The sequence below is a fragment of the Mauremys reevesii genome, unplaced genomic scaffold (genome assembly GCF_016161935.1).
Source record: "Mauremys reevesii isolate NIE-2019 unplaced genomic scaffold, ASM1616193v1 Contig27, whole genome shotgun sequence".
In the NCBI taxonomy this organism is placed as follows: domain Eukaryota; kingdom Metazoa; phylum Chordata; order Testudines; family Geoemydidae; genus Mauremys; species Mauremys reevesii.
Genome location: NW_024100837.1, coordinates 33,940 through 42,037, shown reverse-complemented (window position 1 = coordinate 42,037; position 8,098 = coordinate 33,940).

Genomic DNA, 8,098 nt, shown 5'->3' with positions numbered 1-8,098 from the left:
GTTTGAACTTGGAGTTGGGACTGGTTGATGCTGTAAGGAAAGAGCTTGTACAAATTTACATCGCGAGAGTTGTCTCGAACATTATCGGTGTGCTGCGGTGCAGGGACAGTTCTCACGGCCCCTACCGCCCCTCCTTCTTGTAACTTTGGGTGAGGGGGGGACAGGACTTCTTGGCGTTGGAGGGCGGTTGCAGATGCACTGCAGGGGGGCTCTCTCCTCCTGCCTGCGGTCTTGCAGAACATCTACAAGGCGCCGGAGCGTGTCTGTTTGCTCCCTCATTAGACTAAGCAGCGTTTGAGTCGACTGCTGGTCTTCCTGCCGCCACCTATCCTCCCGTTCCAGGTGTGTGCGATGCTGCTGACACAGGCTCTCCCTCGACTGTCTCTGCTCTGCCGCCTCCGCTCTGGAGCTGGCCATCAGTTCCTGGAACATGTCGTCCCTAGTCTTTTTCTTTCGGCGTCTAATCTGAGCCAGCCTCTGCGAGGGGGATGCCGGGGCAGTCCGGGAAGGAGCCGAAGCTGTGTGATGCGAAAAAGTAGGTGATTTCCTTGAACAAATACATTTTTGCCAACAGTAAACACAGTCTAGTCAGTTTCAGTTAAGAAGACCAAAGAGGGAACCAAGTCTCAGGAGATCTCAGAACTAGTCCGAGATTTCGGAATACGCTCTCATTGGCGGCGCCATTGCACTGGATAGCGCACAAGCGAGGAGAGACAGCTGCATCCTCTTGCACAAAGTCCTGGTAAGCCTTACAGTACAGAGTGCTTATCAGTTAGTGCTTAGCTGTGCTCTCCTGCTGGAGGCAATGTGCAAAGCAGAAAAGATGACCGTTTTGCGGCACCTCCCGCCAGTGAACGGGAAAGATCACTGTATGCTTTTCCTCTGTTGCCTCTAACACGTGGCTGTTAAGCGAGGGTCATTCTTATGCAAAGTAAAAGTCTGTTAAGCGAGGGTCATTCTTATGCAAAGTAAAACTCTGTTAAGCGAGGGTCATTCTTATGCAAAGTAAAAGTCTACCATTCACAATAGTAACAGTACACTAATTCCACTAATTAGATGCAGCACTTCAACAACGACATCACCCTGAGGCGTGTCAGGAGGACTCAGAGAGAGCGGATGCTCACAGAAGCCCTGCACAGACCAGGACCATACGCTGCCATGCTCCGAGGCGATGGTCCCCTTTACCTGAGGTTGGCCTGGCGCAGAAGAGTGTGCTTCAACGGAGCACCCAACAAGGCACCTCTACCAAGGAACCTCCTGCTGAGGCTTTTCCAGCTGCTCTCTGAGAGCTTTTTTGAACTGTCCCCAGAGGACTATTGCTCCATTGCTATATGTGTAGACCTGCTGTTTGTATAGTTTCATATTTAAAATTTTTTATATAGTATTTCTATTTTTTATATATATCCCTGTTTCTTAAAAAAATAAATGTTTCCCTGTTTGTAGCACTTACCGCCTGATCCTTCCCCTGATTCCGAGTCCGGGTTAACGGGCGGGGACGGTTGGTAGGGGATCTCTGTGAGGGTGATGAAGAGATCCTGGCTGTCAGGGAAAGCGGGAGTGGGTTCGATGTCGCCTGCGCCGTCCTCAAAAGACCCTTCCTCATCTTCCCCATCGGCGAACAGGGAGGAGGAACTGTCCCGGTACACTATTCCGTCCTCGGAGTCCACCGTCACTGGTGGGGCACTGGTGGCAGACCCACCTAGAATGGCATGCAGTGCTTCGTAGAAGCGGCATGTCTGGGGCTGGGCTCCGGAGCGTCCGTTTGCCACTCTGACTTTTTGATACCCTTGTCTTAGGTCCTTCACTTTCACGCGGCACTGCATCGCATCCCGGCTGTATCCTTTCTCTTTCATGGCTTTAGAGACCTTCTCGAAGGTCTTCGCGTTCCGCTTGTTGGAGCGCAGCTCCGAGAGCACAGACTCCTCGCCCCACAGCGATCAGATCCTGGACTTCCCGGTCAGTCCATGCTGGGGACCTCTTTCTATTCTGGGATTGCCCAGACTCCTCTGCTGGAGAGCTCTGCATCGTTGCAGGTGCTGCGGAGCTCGCCCCGATGTGCAACCAGAACGTCAGATTCAAACCGCCCAGACAGGACAATGAATTCAAATTTTCGCGGGTCATTTCCTGTGTGGCTGGCCAGAGAATCCAAGCTCGGACTGCTGTCCAGAGCGTCAACAGAGTGGTGCACTGTGGGATAGCTCCCGGAGCTGCTAAGTTCGATTAGCATCCACACCAAGCCTAATTCGAGCTAGCAAGTGCGAATTTAGCGTTACTCCACCTGCCGGGGTGGAGTACCAAATTCGAACTAAAGAGCCCTCTAGTTCGAATTAAATGGCTTCCTGGTGTGGACGGTTGAGCGGTTAGTTCGAATTAACGCTGATAAATTCGAATTAAAGTCCTAGTGTAGACCAGGCCCTAGAGAGTCTCTTCCCATTCTGTATGTGTGAAACTGATTGTTCCTTCCTAAGTGGAGCACTTTGAATTTGTCTTTGTTAAACTTCATCCTGTTTACCTCAGACCATTTCTCCAATTTGTCCAGATCATCTTGGATTATGACCCTGTCCTCCAAAGCAGTTGCAATCCCTCCCAGTTTGGTATCATCTGCAAACTTAATAAGCGTACTTTCTATGCCAATATCTAAGTCATTGATGAAGATATTGAACAGAGCCGGTCCCAAAACAAGATGACCTCTTGAGATCCCTTTCAGTCCTATGATTCTATGATTCACCTCCTTAAATTTAAGCATGTGCTTGAGTGCTTTGTGGACAAAGCTCAATTTACTGCTGCTGAAAAAATACTGTCACTGAACAGAGGGATCTAGGATTGTAGAGCCCTTAGGAAGCAGATGCTGCAGGACAGCCAAATACATGAGCGATGAGCCCAATACACAGGGCTAGTGGGATGAACGAATGAGGCAGTGATATACATTTCTTGTGAATAACCTAATAGCTGGCTGGGCCAGAGAATGTGATCCCAGTAAAATCTGCCTTGCCCAAAAAAAAACCTCTCCGGATGCAAAACATATCAACAGCAGTTACCACTGAGAACTGGATGCTTACCACACCACATTATTCAATATACTTAGAGTGGGAGACACCGCAAATACCACAGCAAATTTAACTACTGAGTGCCAGCTTGTACTGGAGCCCAGTGTAGGCTTTGCAAATTGTCAATCAATTAACTTCCCTACCGAGTCCTGTGTTTAAGTTACAAGTTTCTCATCTGAGAACTATGGCATCATGAACCCCTGCAACAGAGCAGGAAATGCAGCAATATGCTCGTTGCTCTGTATTGATTGTTTCACGATGTCTGCAATAGTTTCAGCAGCTGAATGAGAATCCAGAACCAGGTGTTTCAGGGCTGAAAAAATGGGGTGACTTGTGGCCAAAGGGGTATGAACCTATGGTGCAAAAGTGCCTGTATCTTTATGTGCCTGTATTCTAGCTCTAAACAACATTATGTCAGTCCCAACCTCTGCATTGATTATTCCTGCCAGAAGCAAGTCGTGTTGGCTATTGTGTGCATGGGTAATTGCCTGGTCAAAATATCATTATCAGGTAAGGAGATGTTCATGCATGAACATGTAGTCCATACCCTCTGACCACTGCCTACCATGCTGACCAATATTGTCTCACTGTTTTTTCTACTCCCCTTTGTGTGTATGTCTGTCTGTTATTTCTTGTCTTATACTTACATGGTAAACCCATTGGAGTAGGGACCTTCTTTTTGTCCTGTGTTTGTATGGTGCCTAGCGTAATGGGGTCCTGGGCTATGGCTAAGAGAACTGTCCATTCTAATGTTGACCCTTCACAAGCCTAGGGTTGAACAAGACTAGGAACAAAAAAAGTGTCTGTGTTAAAATTTATAATTGTGTTAGTTATCACATGTGAACTGGCAATCAATGGGCATGGGTTAGAACCCAGTTGAAAATGTCTAGTCCAGACACAGCCCGAGGCCTAGTCTACACCTAAAATTTAGGTCAACCTGACTACATCACTCAGGGCTCTGAAAAAAATTCACGTCCTCCGCGATGTACTTAGGTAGCCCTAACCCTCGCTGTAGACATAGCTAGGTCAATGGAAGAGTTCTTCTGCCAGTTTAGCTACTGCCTCTCAGAGAGATGGATTACCTTTGTGGATGGAAAAACCTCCTCTGTCAATGCAGGAAGCATCTACACCACAGTGGCACAGCTGAAGCGCCACAGCAGGGCTGCTGTAGCTGCTGCAATGTAGACATATCCTAAGTCTTTGGGGTTTGTAGAAATATTGGACTAGATAATCAGCTGGTGTAAAAGAGTATCCACAGCACAGCAATGCTGATTTATATCAGCTAAAGATCAGGCTGGCCTTAAAAGTTTATCTGTGCAAAATAAAAATAAAAACCCCTCCCCTTTGAAGATCTCTACAAGGACAGGGTAGAAAAATGAGTGAAAACCCCTACCATGAAAACAAAGTCTCATATAGCGAAGAATTTCCAAAAATAGCATAAGCAAATTAAAATGAAAGGAAATGCTGGAATACTACTGCCGTACTGCATTCTTCAGAGAATCAGCTTGGGATGGATTATTGCAAATGCACATTGATCCGTCATCGCGTTCGTTCTCCAGTTCAGCAGGCACAAACAGATACTTTAAACTAGAGGTAGTCTGCAGCAAATGCTGTAATTTGTGACTGTTTGACAGCAAATGAAATTCGGCAAGTGGGCCAGGCTAGCTGAAGCAGAACAATAATTGCTACAGTGAGCATATTAGGTAGCCCTAGAGGAGAGTGGATGAAAGGTTCAGGTAATAAGGAGAATGCAGGTATTTCAGACTCTAGACAACCCTATTCTCAAGACATTACAAGCAGCAAAAGCATCTGAAAATTGCATCTGGGTAGGGTACAGACATATTTGCCACTAGTAAACATATTTCCCAATAATACTTCAGTGAGAAAAGATTATCACTTTGGCAAGTAGATTTTTTTTTAAATGGCAGCTGGCTAGAGGTAAATTGTATTCAGGAACTTTTGTCTAGTTTTTATGATTTATGAGTTAGTCTTTCAGCAGGGCTAGGATATAAGGTTTATTGGGTAGCATATACTCTGGGAATTTATGTTGCATAGCTAAACATCATGTCTGTATATCTTTTCTCAGTAATCTCTGATAATACCCAAATGGGCTTTTTATTTTAAACATCTGGACAGCCTTATGGTTTGTGAGAATTAAGGTGCTGAGTGAAGAAAACAGCAGAGCCATAAAACCTTTTCGAATAAACAAAGCTTTCTTTGGAACATTAACTTCTTTACAGAGAAATCTCCTCTGTTCCTAAAAATGCACTTAGTACTTTATGTCTTAATCTCAAGGTAACATTTTCTCTTACAAATAATCTCAAGGAGTTTAATGGGACCATTACAGTAGAAAACTATGAGGCATTTGCATAAAAAGCACATCACCCAAAGAGATGTGCACAAAGTTCTATTATTTTTTTAAATTTTGCCTTTGTTTTGTGCTAAGAGCAAAAAAATACTGTTGAGCAGGGTGTTCTCTTCCACTCAGTAATAACACTGTCAGCATTGTCATAAAAATGGCTAAAGGTATAATTTAGGGAAATTTGTCAGCATGATAATAATTGACAGTCAATTTGTTGTTAACACTGAAATACAAAACAGGGCCGAATAAAAACAACATGCTATACTCAGTTCTGCAGGGGAGGGGTGTATGTATGTGTATGTGAACATGCATATGTGCCATTTTAAATCATATAGGAAAACTTCGTTCCCACATGTGACTAATATCAAAATAATCCGGTAGATGCCCTATTCACAAATCCTAGAAAAGAGTATAAAAAATTACACAGCACCTTTCATCACAGAGAATTCCACAATATTTCCCAGTCTGTGCTTCTACCATGATTTACCTCTGTTGGGCATGAGTTTGCTGCCTTCAGGGCAGAAGAAACTCAGGATCTCTTTGCCTCCTTCACAGCGGTGGCATGGGTCTTTTAGCTATACATTGGCATCTGAGTAATCTGTACCAGACTGTGTTTCTGCCTTGGATAATCACTCTTTTTTCCCTCCCATTCCTTCAGTAACAGGTCACGGTGATCTGTGTGGTGCTAGGCTCACTAATGCTTCTAATCTTTGACATCTTGGTTGGGTAGAGTTTGTTTTAAATCTGCTCTCAGGTACATATCTGCCTGAAGCCCATCCAGATGCTTTGTGTGCAATCAGATATCACACAGACATCGTTTTGCTGAACACTGTCTAGAAAATGATAATGAATTTTTAATGATATGCCAAATTTTGCCCCCATTGATGCTCCATTTATTATTAGGGCTTTTCTTCCAAATGGATTCTCAAGTTCTTTCCTATCTGATTATACAAGCTCTAATGATGGGAATCACTTTGCCCACCACTACAGTTCATCCACTTGTATGGCCCAAAACTGGAATTGTTTAAATCTGCACAACACTGGACAACAGGGCCGGGCCCGTCGTGCCATGCAGGGGCTTCAAAGATCAATTTCCTTCTCTCAGTCACACTGATACAACCACACTGACCTGAAAGGAGAGGAGACTTTGCCTTCCCAGGAGTGATACTCCATCCAAAAGCTCACTCTGTGCCCTGTATTGATACGACACATCGTTTCTGCAGCATGTGGACTGTGTTGACTTTGGGAAGTGTCCTCAATACCATCACCCAGTGAAACTTACGAATGGAAACCTCATAACAATCTCAGCCTTCCATCCATTAAGCAAAACTGATCCTTTGGAAATGTTTTCACTCCCGAGGCCAGCTAAGTTCATTTATTTAGATAAGAGAGGTGAACGGAGCTAGGTTGGCAGCCCTTGGGATCCTTTGTCTTCCCTTTGAAAGCAAAGGGACTTCCTTGTATCCTCAGGGAGGGGGGTGGAAGGAAGGCTCTTGGAGCCTGACATCCTCTGCTTCTCCATAAGAGTGTCGCACCAGCAGCAACCGAGCCGACCACCACATTGGCTGACACCAGGGATACCCAGAGCTAAAACCATGAGTCTGTAGCCTGAGCTAAAGGGCCAACTTTTGTAGCTGCTGCTACAACAAACTCATATCCTCTGTGGATGGGGCACAGAGGGGGACACATAATACACACTGAACAATGGGTCACACACGCTTCCCTGGAGCACCCGCCCAAGCCCTCCTGCTCTCAATGCTTTCAGGGGCGATGGTCCCTTCAGCCACCATATCCATCCAAGCCATTGCCCTCTGCTGAAACTGAGGGCCAGGCAGCTAATTAGTGCCAAAGATAACGGTGGTGGGTAACTAGCCTTGCAAGCCTTCACTGAAGGACAACAGCAATTCTAGAGAAACCACCAGCATCTTTTCATTGCTAGTTAATTAAAGGTGCATGAGACCATCTCCCATGAGTGCAGAGACTGGAATTGGGACTGGACTCATACCCTGCCAGTGCACCCTCACCTGCATAAGTGCCCGGCCCAATCTGACCCACCATTCTCTCTCAGCCATATAGGAGTTGCCTGGAGACAGAGCTCAGGATTTGTCCCAGTGGGAATTTTGCCTGAGTAAGGGTGGACAGGATTTGACCAGTGCTTGGTTTGTTTTAAGCAACGGGACCTGCTACCAATTCTCTGGCCCTGATAACACCAGAGCAGAAAGAGCTAAGCAAACTCTCTCAGTGTTCAGGAAAGGGGAAGGAGAGAGAGTGTTAGCAAAAAACAGGTGCTTACCCCTTCGAAACAAAGGTGTGTATGGTGGGGAGGGAAAATAGTGGTTTCAAGAACAGACAAAAGTAGGTTCCTATAGTGACACATTTTAAAAGACAAATCAGGGGCAGCTTTGTCCATAGGCATGGGAACTAGGGGCCCGGGGGGTGCTCCAGCAGGGGGTTCCCAGCTGCCGGCCCTGCACCCGAGGCTCCACTCCTGGCCCCGCTAGGGTGACCAGCTGTCCTGATTTTATAGGGACAGTCCCAATATTTGGGTTTTTTTCTTATATAGGCTCCTAGTACCCCCCATCCTATGTCCTGATTTTTCACACTTGCTGTTTGGTCACCCTAGGCCCCACGCCCGAGATCCTGGCTGCTGGCACTGAACCCACCCCCAGCTGTGCCCCCCCCCCATCCC